The following is a 15,215-nucleotide window of genomic DNA, read 5'->3' on the forward strand; positions in this document are numbered from 1 at the left end:
AGGGACACGAATGATTAAGGCCAATGAATCATGATGGAAAAAAATGGTGGAATGGAAGTACCGCGAGAACACCCACGAACTCGATATTGTCCATCACAAACTTACTTGGACGGTGATCGAACCAGGGACCCAACACAACAGAGTCAAGTACTATACCACTGAGGCACCGTGCCCCCCTATGAAGAGCATTCATTAACGTTTAAAGATATGTAAATCATTAGACTTTATACTCCAATAACGAATATGGTTTAAATGTTTTTTTTTTATAAATCTTCCGTAAATATTTCGTGACGTGGAAGGATTCTGAGAACTTCTAGGTAAAACTAAGAAAAAAATCAGGGCAAGCATTTTGTATATAAATTTACAAAACGGGACGAGACGAACAAACCCTTTTCCCGAGAATCGAGACGAGACGATAAGACCAAATTTCTCGCCTCATCTTGTCTCGTGGGTAACACTAACCAGGTAAGAAACTTAATGGTCCGTAAAATTAAACAGCCCAAATGGTTCTGCTGTGTTCCAGCTTGCATATCCTTTAGCCCGCGTGAAGAACAGACACTTCTGCTAGTTATCTATATAGGTAAAGGTCCTCCTTCATAACCATATTCGGGACAGTTAATGGGAGACCCAAAGGCTGGGTAGAGATAAGGCTTCAGACCTTGGCACATGCAGGAGGTTATATATTCAACCTTAACCCCTATATTTAATCAGACTCCAATTTAATAGAGGGTAGGTGAACTCCTCAGAAACATTGGAACGAGAGTAGAAGGAGCAAAATTTCTATTCACAATAGACATGGAATCTGGGCCATACAATTGGTATTTTTTATTACCACCTGCGCCACTGCGGCTCAATTTCATTACTCGTACTTTTATAGCTAAATAAGCTGCTAAAAGCAGTACAGAGAATTACGTGATTTCATATCCTTTAATTATAGGCAACCAAAATTTCTTTGCTGATGTACAGGTTGCATAGACGCTAGGGAAAACTATGGATGTTAAACGGGATGTGGATAGCTACCGCCACCGTCACCCGTGCAGATGTTCACAAATGATTCCACTAAAGAACGCGACCGAGAGAATTGGTATAGTTATCTAATGAAAAAAACAACAACACAGAATTCAAAATAATCGCTTTCGTTCAGAAGTTGTGTGGAATAGCAGACGGTCGCAGGAAACACTCTTGTACGTCCCACTGCGTGATACTAATAATACTAGATATATATAAGCATTCGTATTTTACTTATAAAAACTAAAACCAAGGCTGATACCACTGCTTTCACAAGCAAATGTGAACTTGAGGCATGTAGAAGTGTACATCAAATGCAAGTGTGAACTAAAATATAATATATTATTAATCATACACGTTACAATACCGTACGTTACCAATAAGCTATCATTGTGTACAAAATTGTGAAATTATGCGTATGTAATTAGGCGTTTTAAAACTCAAGTGTGTATTGTGTACAAGCATGCAAGTATGCGTTATGTGGAGTTGCCTTTTCGTACATTCGTTGAAATTACCAATTTCTTTCTTTTTATATACGCGCAGAGTTTTGAGTTTTGTTAAACTTGAATACACTTAAGTTGCATTTTTTACAAAAACATAAAAATGTCAAAATGTCATTTTACACAAAAGACAATAAGAAAGAATATATATATATATATATATATATATATATATATATATATATATATATATATATATATATATATATATCGAAATGATAAAAAAGAATAGTTCTCGTTAAATAAAATGTGTGGTTTCTTTACAGGCTAGACAACTCCTATGTAAGACGGTAATATCTGGAACATACACATATATTACTTATATTGAAAAGAATTTGAAGACACGCCTTGATTGTAAAAGTTCCCCTTCTCCAAAAATGCTCATACAGACAAAAAAAAAAATACACCTTTATTTCCTACAATTTCATCTAAGAACAAAGAAATTGACCTTTCGGAACAGAGGTGAAAGTTTATTTTTTTGAACGTTATTGTATATACATAATAACTTACTGTACACTATATATGTATAATATTGTTCCTAAATTCTACATTTATATTTCAGAAACAAGAATGAAAGAGATTACGGCAAAAGAAGAAAAAAACACTGAATATTTTATTTAGGGAATGAAGTACATATAGGTGTATAGGTAAATAGGTACCTATTTACCATATAGGTGTATAATAGCCTATAACAAACAAAAGCAATTATTCCGACATATGATGTTTATAAACGAATCAATGTAGTATCTATTTCATTCCAGCGACAGGAAAAGTAATCCATAATAGCGGAAAGATAATACGTTGCTATCTTTAGATATTTCAAAAAGGAGAAAAAAGTAACAATACTATAATTAACTAACCCCCATAATTAGAACTGACATCTTTGAATAAATCACCTGAAAATTAAGGGGAAAAATAAAAAGAAGTACAATGCATAATTGATGTTTAATAGTTACACTCAAACTAAAACATGCATGAAAGATGAGAATGGGTAAAAGTTGGCTCTTGAGTTATTATTTTCGTCTCCATGCCTACACACGTTCTCATAATTCTTCTTCCCAACACAAAAAGTAAAAAAGGGAGAAGAGAGAGAGAGAGATTGGACTGACGTAAGCACGCCTTCGCACTGTACATACACACATGCAAATGCACAAAAATATCTTGTCTCCACCCACAACTGTCTAGTGTGGAGAATATTAGGTGTAACGCTTGTTTGTCAACGTACATTATTTTTGCATTACTTTCTGATAGACCCAATCAAAAGGAAATACGTAAAATATGAGAGAATTTCCACTTGAACCTGCGACAAGCATATGTACAATTACACTCAAAAGTTTGTTGGGATTATCTGTCGCTAATTGAATCCAAGATCTGCAATAATAAACTTTTGAGCATAACTGTATAGGCAGCAAAAACGCATACTTATTATCAGCTGAAAATACATTTGTCAATAATATTAGAAATAAATGAACCTGCTTCAGCAAAGCCATCCATGGGTTATATGTATGATTCCAAGTAGGGCTCTGCGGTATCCCTATGTACGGACAGATCGATAGATTTTTTCAAATATCAAAATATCTATATCAAAAATATTAGTAATCAGTATATCGATACTTTGATATTTGCTATAATATTTGATATTTCTCGATATTGCGATATTTTTTTACCTATAATGTGAAAGAATTTGTAAATTTCTAAGAAAAAACATTAAATGTATTTTACCTATATATTTTGATATGCAATATTTCAGTATAGCTATTTTGACATGTTTTGGTATTATTAATATTTTGTTACTCGATACTTTGATCTTTTTTTGAAATTTTGATATATCTATCAAGTTTCGATACTTTATCACTTTTATTTTCTTTGGGTCATTTACCGAAAACACTTCTCAATAAGATACTCTGCTTAAATAGGTCCATCCATTCCACTAGATCTTCTATACTTGAAAAATGTATATATGTATGAAACATCTGAAGTAATTTCAACCAAACTTAGTGCAAATACTATCTATAATCTGACGAAGAAAGCTATAGGCGTAAGATCTCCCTAGTTCACCTTGGAGGAGGGAAGGGGTAATATATAAAAATGATTGGAAACGATCGATATTAGTGTCGAATCCATATCTGTCGGGGTCACTGAGACGAATACTGACACCTCCGAAAACTGTTTAACTCCAAGTTCAACCTCCATTAGCACCCCTGTGTGTGGGAGTGACATGTAATAATAATCAAAAAGACCGAAATTAGTATCGAATACATTGTTTTCGAGCTTTCTAATTTGGTTAGTGACAGTTCTTATGTCCTTAAAGTCCAAGTTCAGCTCTCAATAAGGGGAAGATTACTAGTGCCCCTAGAAGGACGTGAAAATAGTGAACGTGTAAAAAATAACCAAAAATGACCCTTATTAGTATCGAATTAATAGGTTTCAGGGTGCCTGAGATGAAAACTGTCACTCTTAAAGCCATTTAAGCCTAAGTTCATCAAATCAGCATGGGGGAGGTGGAGTGATAAAAAAATAAAATGTCAAAAATGTCCGAGATTAGTGTCGCATCCATAGTGTTTCAAGTATTGATTTGGTATAGTTCTATATTACGGGCAGACCATTCATGTATTATCCTCTGCAAAGTTGCAAATAACTAACAAGGGACATCACCCAATTGTCCGGCTCCGATTTCAACATTTTTTTCCCTGATAGAGGACGTGTATACATTATTTGTGATGACAGAAATGTTTGCCATGCTGCATGTTTTCTATTTTTTGTAATTTTTAAGAGTTGTGATGTGTTTATTAGAGATTACTGCAGAAGTCCCTTACTACCCTTTGTAAACGGAGTGTTAATGAAAGAACAACCATGTAGATACATATAAGGCCTAGGGAGAAGTCGTATGGTAGGTATGACCTTGACGGCAGCCATCTTGAAATCCACCAGTTTGAATTAAGGTCAAATTTTTAAAATAGGAATAGGGTAATATGATACATAATTTAGGGCTAGAATTTAATCAGGAAGAGAATGGTGAAGTTAGTTTTAAGATACGCCCATTTGGGGAAAAGTTACAGTCATATTAATTGTTTGTACTTAATATGTGCTAAGTCCCTTACCTCCACTTCTAACCCGCGTATGAATAATAATAAGTGGATAAAAGCTTCGGAAATATTATGCCTAGAGGGAAGTGGTATGGTAAAGGTAACCTTGACGGCAACCATCTTGAAATCCGCCATTTTGAATTAAAGTGAAGTTTTGAAAAATGAGAATCATAGCATGTGACGCCTCATTTTAATAGCAAATTTTCCCCAAAAGCTAATGGTATGCTTATTTTTGTTCTATAGTTAACCAGTATGAATTTAGGACTGCTTCTAATGTGCATCAAACGTCCATTATTCGATCTTTCAAATTGGCAATACTCCTAATTTTCACCGCATGTTTTAAGATTCCAACGGGCACTTTGCAATTGTTGCCATGGCTCATGTTTTATAAATTTATTACATTTTTAACAGTTGCGATTTGTCAGTTCATGAATAGTGTTGGGATAAGCATCCAGCAATATTTCTGAATTTTGAAGACTTGCAATGTAATTATTTTTTTCAAACCAGAATACATGAGAAACTTATGGACCTCTGTGACGAAAAGAAATACAAATGAAATTCTAACAAACTGTTGTTATATGAACACAAAACTATCAGGAAATGTAGCCTACATGTTGCGCAAACGACAAACAATAAAATATTTTTAATAAATACAACTTTAAAAGAACAGCAGCAATGATAGAAAATATCGAAGAGGCATAATATGACTATTTCCGACACGCTGTTTGTACCATGAACATATGAAAACAAGTAACTTGTTTATAAAGTTGTGTAACTTAATCGAGTTCCCGATCAAAACTGATTATAAATCTTATAAAAATAAACCTTCGACAACAATTGCTAGAAAACGAATGACATTTTTGTCTGACTAGCTAAAAAATTGCCATTAGAAAATAAATAAATAAACAATAAAGAAATAAACATGAAACAAAACAAAAGACTGTTGATTTACACAACAATCAAATTTCGTTTTCCTTTTTGAAATGAATTTTCATTTGATGTCTCGTCTCATCTGCTATCTATTACAAGCTACGTCTTCGGTATTACCTGAATGCAAAGTTGGAGTTGTTTCGTTGTGCGTTGATTCATGTCAGTAAGCGAGTTTTTGAAGGGCAGATATAGGAAATAAATAATTACATTGTAATAGTAGTTTTCAGTTGAGAAATTTAAATATTATTGCATGTTTCTTTCAAATTGTTCGATATGAAGAAGAAATTTCACTGGAAATTTGGAATATAAGGTTCCTTTATTTAAGATACGGTGTTAACGTAAACCTATTATTGTTCATTTCAACGAAATCAACACGGAAGACGTAGAGATAACACCTGGACGTATTTCTTAGTACGTTTACATATGTATTTATTGCATACTTATAGCTCATACATTTACACTGGTATGCATATTTCATTCCTACTGTTCGAGTTATATACTACAACTGTAATTTCGTATGGTTATGTAATTTCATGCAAATTGCATACATATTTCCCAGGGTAGTAATTCCGAATTGATGAATCGCAAAATACTATAGAGTATGTCACGAAATTTAGAATTTAAAAACCATTAATAATATAATAATTAGTTAAACTCAATTTTGAGGCAGAGTGTACCAGTCAACGTCTCCAGTGGCAGCAATAATTTTCAGTACTACATAGCCATTACTCCATAGAAACTTATAGACTTACACAATTATAATTTATATTAGAATATTATTAATAAGAAGAATCAAAGAAGTGTGTCACGATGCTGTGGGCTTTCAGTGAGTCTGTCGTCAGTCAAGACAGGTCAGTAACCACTGTTCTAGGATCACGTGAAGCAAAAATGGTGAGAAGTATTGTCCTACAGTATGTCAAACGAGTAAAACATATTGCAGAAACAATGTAAAATACAACCTTAAAAATATCAATATCTCCATAAAATTCCGTAACATCCAAAATACGATTTCCCAGAAAGAGGGCGTACCCTTCCAATGGATATTTAGCTAATACAAATGTTAAAAAAAGAAAAATATAGAAAAATCAAAAGTAGTGTTGCTATCTGTGGTACCAGTCACGCGTCAGCACACTATATAATAAAAATCATAAAACATAATACTTTGAGGTTCGCGAATGCAGTTTATACTGTTTCTATTCCAGGAAAAGAAGGTGTAACGGTCTCATTTAATTCTTACGTCAGGCATGCCAGGTGTTTGTATGTGATTATTTTTCTCCTTTTAAAGGGGTGCTTGGAAGAAACAGCTATCTTACAGAAGAAAAAAAGAAAAAAGAAAACGAAGGTATACGACTTGTGCTGCATGAGAAATTATGGCGTTATGACACATCGCTATAAATGTCAGGTCTTTTGCTATGCACAAGTGGCACTTATAAGTGTACTGGGCACCTCCCACAAAATATTGCATTGTTTCATCTCCACGCATGCGTCAGCGATATTGGTGCTGTTGTTGTCATCAAGAAGACAGAGTGTTTAGTTCTCACAAGTAAACCCAAGATAGCTATCGATTTCCTAATAGATATACATAATGCGAGTATATTATAGAAAAATGAAATTGATGTTGTCTGTTACATCATCACTGTAAAACGACTGAATCGATTAAAAATGATTTTAATATATATAATTAACTCTTGGCTCGAGCCTGTTTTATTTATTATGATACTTTTATTAAAATATGTATCCTAAGCGGAAGGAGATTTAAAATGTTATGTCATAAGTATAATATCTCATGAGCTCATCACGTTAAGGAAAGGAAACTCACATGGCCGGATTTAGAGGGGGGTACAAAGGTGCACGTATATTCTCCTTCGTTGTAAATATGCACTACCTAAAGTGAGAAGCTAGCAGTGAGTTTTGCAAAAAAAAAAAAAAAAAAAAAAAAAAATCAATAGTTTCAGTTAATTTTCTGAAGGCTGAACGAAAAGGATTCAGACACTTAGCATTTCCAGTTCATTTCCTCATTCACACCACGGATGCCTTAAAGGCATTTAAAACCCTCAAATTTTAATTCAAATGTACTGGCAGTTATTTGGTGCACCCTCAGAAAATCCTGGATCCGGCCCTGGAAACTCAGTATATAAACTCGTTATTAAAAATAAATGAAAACCTGTTCAGGGGAGACCGTAGCCTAGTCTAGGAGTTACAGCGTTGGACTCACGTCCGCGTAGCCCTGGGTTCGATTCCCGGCCGGTGTTCAGTGAGGCAAACTAGGGAGTCGTGTGAATAAAAGATGTGACAACCACTAGGTTTAAAGACAGCTCCTGATACTCCTGTTAAGAGGTCTCATACCGGCGAAATTAAAATACCGCTAATTTTACAGTAATTATGTGATATCTTCAAATAGATAAAAGATAATCGAAATGTGGAACAAGAGCGCTCTAGACAATATCATTTTACATGAGATACCGTTATCACGACTTACTTATCTGCTTTTGATTTCGAGCCGTTTTGAAAATCGGCATTTATTTTCGCGTTTCTAAACAGCTGAAAACATAAAGCCAATAGGTGACTTGTGGTAACGATACCTCACGCAAAATAATATTGTCTAGGGCGCTCTTGTTCCACATTTCGATTATCTTTTATTTATTTGAAGATATCACATAATTACTGTAAAATTTGTGGTATTTTAATTTCGCCGGAATGAGGCCTCTGAAAGACAGGGCGACGCAGCGCGCTGACCACGTGTTAGTTGCTAGACTGCATATAGTTCAGCCGGTCTTTTAACAGATGGCGTTGTGAGTGGTTCAGGCCCACAAAGTATTATTACGCCAAGTGGTAGTGGTGGTGGCGAAAATCTGTTCAAAGTATTTTTCGAAAATTGCGATTCTGAAGGTGAGGAAAAGGGGAATTACTATAATAAACTTCCCATTTTGTGTTCATAATATTAAAGCAAATATAAGGTAACGACTGAACCATTTAAAATGAATATTTGAAAATACCTCTACCACTTCTACTATTTCTACCACTTGAATCTACCTGTTTTTTTTTTTTTTTTTTTATCTTTACACATGATTAATTTGTATATCCTAATGGAGCGAAAAGGATTTAAGTATTTTCATAAAGAATAACGGCCGTAATACTTAAAATGAATTTTTGAATGGTTAGCACTTGAGTTGAACTGGATTTTTACGTCTTTCGATTCAAATACATCCAAAAGGGGAAAAGAGCGTTTGAATATACTTTTAAAATTCATTTGCAGAAAACTATTCTTCCCGTGCAAGAAATGGGCATTTCAGCTAGCATGTTATATATATATATAAAAAAAATCAAACCAAATTATCTAAAAATGTGTTTTGCCATAAGCGATACCTACACTACTTATCTTGTGGTATTTGAAGAACAGGTTAATACATAATTCATAATCATTCCACCTTCTGATATACATTAGCATATGACCCATTTCCCCCACTAACACAATTACATAGCTCTTGTGTAATATTCAATACGTGTTATTCGGTGTTTAATAGACTGATGAAAGTACGGCCATATGACAAGGTTTAAATGTACGTTAATGATTGTCATCAATCCGCAGTACATCACCTGTCAATTTTTAAGTCCAAAATCTTGAAAGTGAACCTCTAACTTCACTTTCAGTGTTTATAAACTTCGTATGTGTGTGTACTTTTTGTAGCTGTACAGAAAGCGACATTTCTAAATATGTAGGAATTTTTAAGCGTAGTTCTTTATGTTCACTCACTCCCCCTCCATTCTCAATAAAATTAAAGAACAGAAAATTTTGTCTCTGATTCAAAATGGAAAAAAAAGGTATTGTGATTTTTTTATTAATTAAATTAGCACAGTTTCGCCACTTCGCTTCGACAGATGTTAAATTAGCAATAACTTAGCTGTTTATCAAATATGTAGCACCTTCGTGTTTGAAGATCTGTGGATGGTTACCCCTGACCAATACCTTAAATTAGCAACTAGAAGTTTATTCTTTACATTGTTTTATTAAACACAGTTGAACCAATTATTTGCAAAGTGCCGGTATATGAGTATGGTCAACTTACCTGGAAGCCAGTATAGCTAAAATACACACGGAAATACTATTTTTTCAGCTTACAGGTACTATAACAACGGCGTCATTTGGATCTTCACGGAGACTATTTGCTCCCTAAATTCGAGATATATATACATTTTAATCAACAATATAATAATATGCCCCCCCAAAACATGAAAACCTACGTATATCGGAGTGTATTGTCCCCCAGGAAGCAAAATCTGAGATGACGCTACTGGATTTAATTTATTTTACAGATACACTTCGTATTAAGATTTAAACTACTATTTTTGGAGTTGTAGAAAATTGAAGCTTATCGATCCTTCTCAATAGAATGTGGAAAGAAAACACAGTCAAATACTCGGTCTACAATTTAACCTATTTCACTAGATTTCAATATTTTGTCTCTAAAAAAAAAAAAAAAAATGCTTTTTCCCCATTTCCCCTTTTTGACACTAAATTTCAATGGATTATTGAAACTGTCTTCTACCTATGAACACTGATCCTACACAAGACTGGGAAGGGAACAAAAAGTTTCACATTTGTATACTAACAACCTTTTAAAATGACTATATTAAATTTATTTCTGAGTCCTTATTGTCAAAATGCAAAAGTTAAACACTAAGTAATTAACTTCAAAATTTTCAATATGATAATCAACATATTTGATGAAAATACACTTTCTACCTTTGAGATAATTTCATGTAATTAATGAGATTCATTATGTAGAAACAAGTATAACGCATTAGTTGTTATGCTCTCTGCAATTTCTCTGCAAAAGATTGTTGTTAACTCTCACAGTAAGACAATATGTCACAAAGTGGATGATTGCTAGATAATAACTTAGTTTTTCGATTTAATACTTTGCAAAATTCAAGATTATTTTAAAAAAGAAGTATGTTAATATCGTATTAATATATATATATATATATATATATATATATATATATATATATATATATATATATATATATATATGACATTTCAAAACAACACCGACAACGTTTGGGAGGTAATTCCTGACAACAAGATAAGACAAAAAGTATAGACCAACTTGGGTGCACAAATGTTTGCTTCCTTTCGGAGTTATAGGCTGCCGAAAACATGTAAAATTGAAATTTAAAGGTTCATAGCTTCAATACTATGGGACGTACTATAATCGGATCAAGACTTCACTCAGAAACTAGTATGTGCCCTATCCAAATATCCATGTTTCAGAATCCTGTGGTACTTCCACAACAATTTTTATATAAGGTGACTACTTCAAATTATATGCCCATAGCCAAACTGCCTCTATAAAAATTGTTGTGGAAGAACCTCAGGATTCTGAAACATGGATATTTGGACAGGGTACATATTAATTCCTAAGTGATGTCTTGATCCGACTACTATAGGTCCCGTAGTATTGGAGCTATGAACCTTAAAAGTTCATTTTTTCATGTTTTCGACAGCCTATAACTCTAAAGGAAGCATTTGTGCACCGAGGTTGGTCTATACTTTTTGTCTTATCTTGGAATCAGAAGTCACCTTCCAAGCGTTGTTGGTGTTGTTTTGAAACACCCTGTATAACGCTTTCATTATTACCTTCAAGTTATTTGCTTTTGAATTTGAATTGTATTTATAGTAAAAGGTAAGGGCCACGGTACTTTATTTTCTCGGTTCAATACTATACTTAATCTACTAGGAAACTCTTGGGTACATTTTCTTTTCTTAAAGATATACTGCAGTTTTATGTTTGACGCAAAACGTTTTAAATTGCACACTTTACAAGTAGTAGGTGTCTCACTGTTATGTGTAATCAAACAACAATTATATTCAATCTGCTAGTAAATAGTAGCGATGCACAAAACTTTTTTGTCTTATGAAAAAAGTAAAGCAGTTTGTATAAAAACCGTAAAATCGACATTTCGATTTTAAAACTGAAACCAATTTTTAATAGAAAAACCGAACAAAGTTTTAAAATCGAAGCCAGTTTTGATACATTGTTAAAAATAATTTCTTAAATTTGAGAAATCGTTTCTTATCTGTGCACCGAGACAATATTTTCTTAGAAATGACATTTGGCAATTCTCATTCATAAGGAAGAGTATATTTTCTCATTTCACTTCATACAATCTCATCTACTTTTCTTCATTTCTTATTGATGAGAGTTTCAAACTCTTGTTTCTAAGAAAAGATATTCTCGGTGCACAGATAAGAAACGGTTTCTCAAATTTAAGAAATTATTTTTTAACGGTGCAGATAACTGAACCGGTTTTCAAAATGAACTGGATTTTAGAAAGTTTTCAGAAACTAGTTTTGGTTTTTTATCTTTAAAAATCGCAAACCAAAAAAGAAACATTTTTTTGTTCCTCTTACTAGTTAATATCGTACATTTTTCATTACACAATGCATAAATGAGTAAGCAATATACTCCAGCAGAATTACCTGTATCAGATTGGTAACGAAATGCCTATTTTTGACGTCATAGGAAAGAGTTCTTCTCGATTTTTGTCGAAATCTACGCATGAGAATTTTAAGCTCAAACACGCCATTTTGTTCAGTTTGATGCGATCTATCAACTCTCATCTTTAGACAATGGTTTATTTCAACAGGATTTTTTTTAAAAATAATGATAATTTTAGCTTTATTTCATTAACATATTATGAAAAGTCATTTTGTTAGCTTTAGGGATGCGCACGAGACGAGTCGAGACAGGATTTTCCTGACAAAATTCGAGTCGAGACACGGCTCTTCCAATAGAGAAATATACATTTTTCGAGTCGAGACATCACTTTTACAGCATATTTTCGAGACGAGACAGCCACAAATCTTGTCTTCTGCGCATCCAAAGTTAGCTTGACAACAAAAAGTTTAATGAAAGTACATGTCAGTATCAATTTCAGCTTAATAGCTGGAGTGTGTATCATATAGCATCAATTTTAATTTTTTAAAAAATATTAGTTTTTCTTGATTTTCTCGAAAATTAAACATGAGATTTTACACTTAACTACACCATTTTATTCAGCTAAATGAGGCCTATTGATTCGTATTTGTCTCATCCTTAAGATATTCTTTTTTCATTAGGGCAGCGGTGGCTCAGTGGTAGAGCGTTCACCTCTGGTGCATGGGATCCCGGGTTCGATCCCAGCCCCCGCCAAGTGAACTTTGTGATGGGCAAACACCGTGTGCGTGGGTTTCCTCGGTGTTCTCACGTTTCCTCCCACTTTCTTCATTTTACTTATCACTCGTCATCACCGTCTCCTTTAGCCTAACCGGCATAACCGTGGGACCTAAGACTCAAAGATTTCATTTCTTTTCTTTTCTTTTTTCATTAATTGTTAATATTGTAGAATTTATGAAATACGAACAAAACCGTGGTATACATTTTTGTTTCTTTTTTAAAAAAATCAACCAAATAAGACACGTCAACTACCTTTTCTGATTTTTCTGTATCTAGCTTATACATGTACAAGATGTTTTATTAATTTTTGCAATCCGAAATCCGAACATATAAAAGAAGTTCTGACAGATTGACTGACTTCTGAACGCCTAAACCAAACTAAACAGCCTAGAAAATTGAATTTTGGACACTATATGCCATTTGTCACGTAAAATATCACGAAAGAAGGTTTCTTAAAATTTGATATGGAAGGGGCTTGCAATTGTTTTTACTAAGATGTCCATATCTCGGGCATGAAATTTGGCATTTGGACTTTTCGTTTAAAATAATAAGCTAGGTATTTTCAGCGTTTTCTAATATTTGATCTAAATGGGAACAAAAAGGGATGGGGTGGTTCACTAACGTGTCCACAGGAATCGTTCGAATTTTGACTAATTCTAAATGAAAGATACAGAAGAGAACTGAAAATATTGCCCACGATAACATGTAGGAACATTTACAAGTAGCATACCTATATATTATATACAGAGGGTCTTTCTCCGCTCGTTGTTGAGAATGTGACACATTATAAGCACTTGCAAATGATATGGCAGCTGGCTGAAGATGAGCTATATTAAGAGTCCGTAAGTACTATAACAAAAGAAAGCAGAGTTTAACAATTCTTGTCTTCCTAAACAGCTGTTTTCTAAATCTCTTTCCTTTGAACTGGAACTTGAAAATAATAGTAAAAAAAGTTATAATTAAAATTTAATGAAAATCAAAATTATTTTTTCCTCTGTTGGCCAATCGGTTAGTATCAGAAAGTGCTACTTGTAATGGGTAAAACGAATGCTATCCCTAATTGTGCGTAGTGTGAAAGGCATCTTTTCTTTAATGCAGTTGCTCTTATGGTTGCTAACAAGAAAAGACGAAGGAAAAAATCGTGTCGAAATATGAGGCGAAACAGAGCTTTTTCAATACAAACAACTACACATTCCAAGAGGATACGTCACTTTAACACCTTTTTGAGACAACCTGAACTCTTGTCTCATAGGTAGCCCTAACTGTGATACTGTGAGATTGTGCATTGTATGTGGATTAACTGCCAGCAACAACGAGAAAAAATAATGCATTTTAATTTTTATTAACTCATTAATTCTTAATTTTAGATAAGAAAGATTTTGATTATTTTACGTTGATTTTATTTTTTCCCGACCCTCACAGAATTGCTCTCTCGATCAACTTTAACAGTACTTCAGACTTTCTGTACATCAAGTATGGTTAATGTCATTGTAGCCATTTTTCAAAAACTTGAATAAAAAAATGTTTTCCGAGGGAAACGTTATTGTAGAAGTATTAATAAAACTTTTATTTTACAAATTTGAAGAATATAATTAGGGCTGTTGTCCATAAAGTCGTCTTAGTAAAATTCATTCCACCATTAAACTATCCTTTTCGGAATATGCCATATTAAGGGTTGTTAATGAAATGATTGTGTATATAAAATGTAAATAAAATCTCTAGCAGTTTTCTAAAAAAATTTTATTCATTCACATCCTTCAATGAATTACCCTTTCTGATTTTTTTTTTCAGAGAAATGAACTATCAGTATTTATACTTATATGGGGTATTAGGAGAGTCATTAGAGCCCTTTTCGAGAAAATCTTCCTAACAAAATCGAACTGACTTACCCTTTCTGGAACTTGAGAAGAAAATTAATTATTTGGTTTGTTGAGTTGTTAAATGAAGTATTACGAGTAATGAAATATTAACAAAATCGCTATAGCCGTTTCTCAGAAAATTGTCCAAACAAAAACTACTCCTCATCAGTAAAAAACTATTCTTACTGAATTTTCCCCCAAGAAAGTATAATTGACTACATTCGAATCCCCATACAGACTGAGTGAAAGAAAGATTTTTTAAAACGTGTTCTCCTTCAAAATTAGTGGCTGATGGAGCAATTTGGCTGTCATATTTGAATTCAGCATTTTCGGAAATATAGGAAACTACCATTCTTCTAACAGGGAGGAATTCCCGTGCAAAACAGTGTTATTTATGAGAAAGTGACCTGCGAAGCACCACAGTTGGTAGTTATTTCACTTTAATAATCGTACACTATGAAAATGGGAGGATTCTGAGTAACAGTTATTGTGACGTATACAATCAACATCTCTGCAAAAGTCTTTCTGAGCTTTTGCCATATTATTCAGATCACTGAACAGTACATACAGTTGCAATCTTAGCAACTTCCAATAACTATTTTTTTCACAAAT

This window comes from Thermobia domestica, chromosome 9 (assembly GCF_964235325.1).
Source record: "Thermobia domestica chromosome 9, izTheDome1.hap1.1, whole genome shotgun sequence".
Classification (NCBI taxonomy): domain Eukaryota; kingdom Metazoa; phylum Arthropoda; class Insecta; order Zygentoma; family Lepismatidae; genus Thermobia; species Thermobia domestica.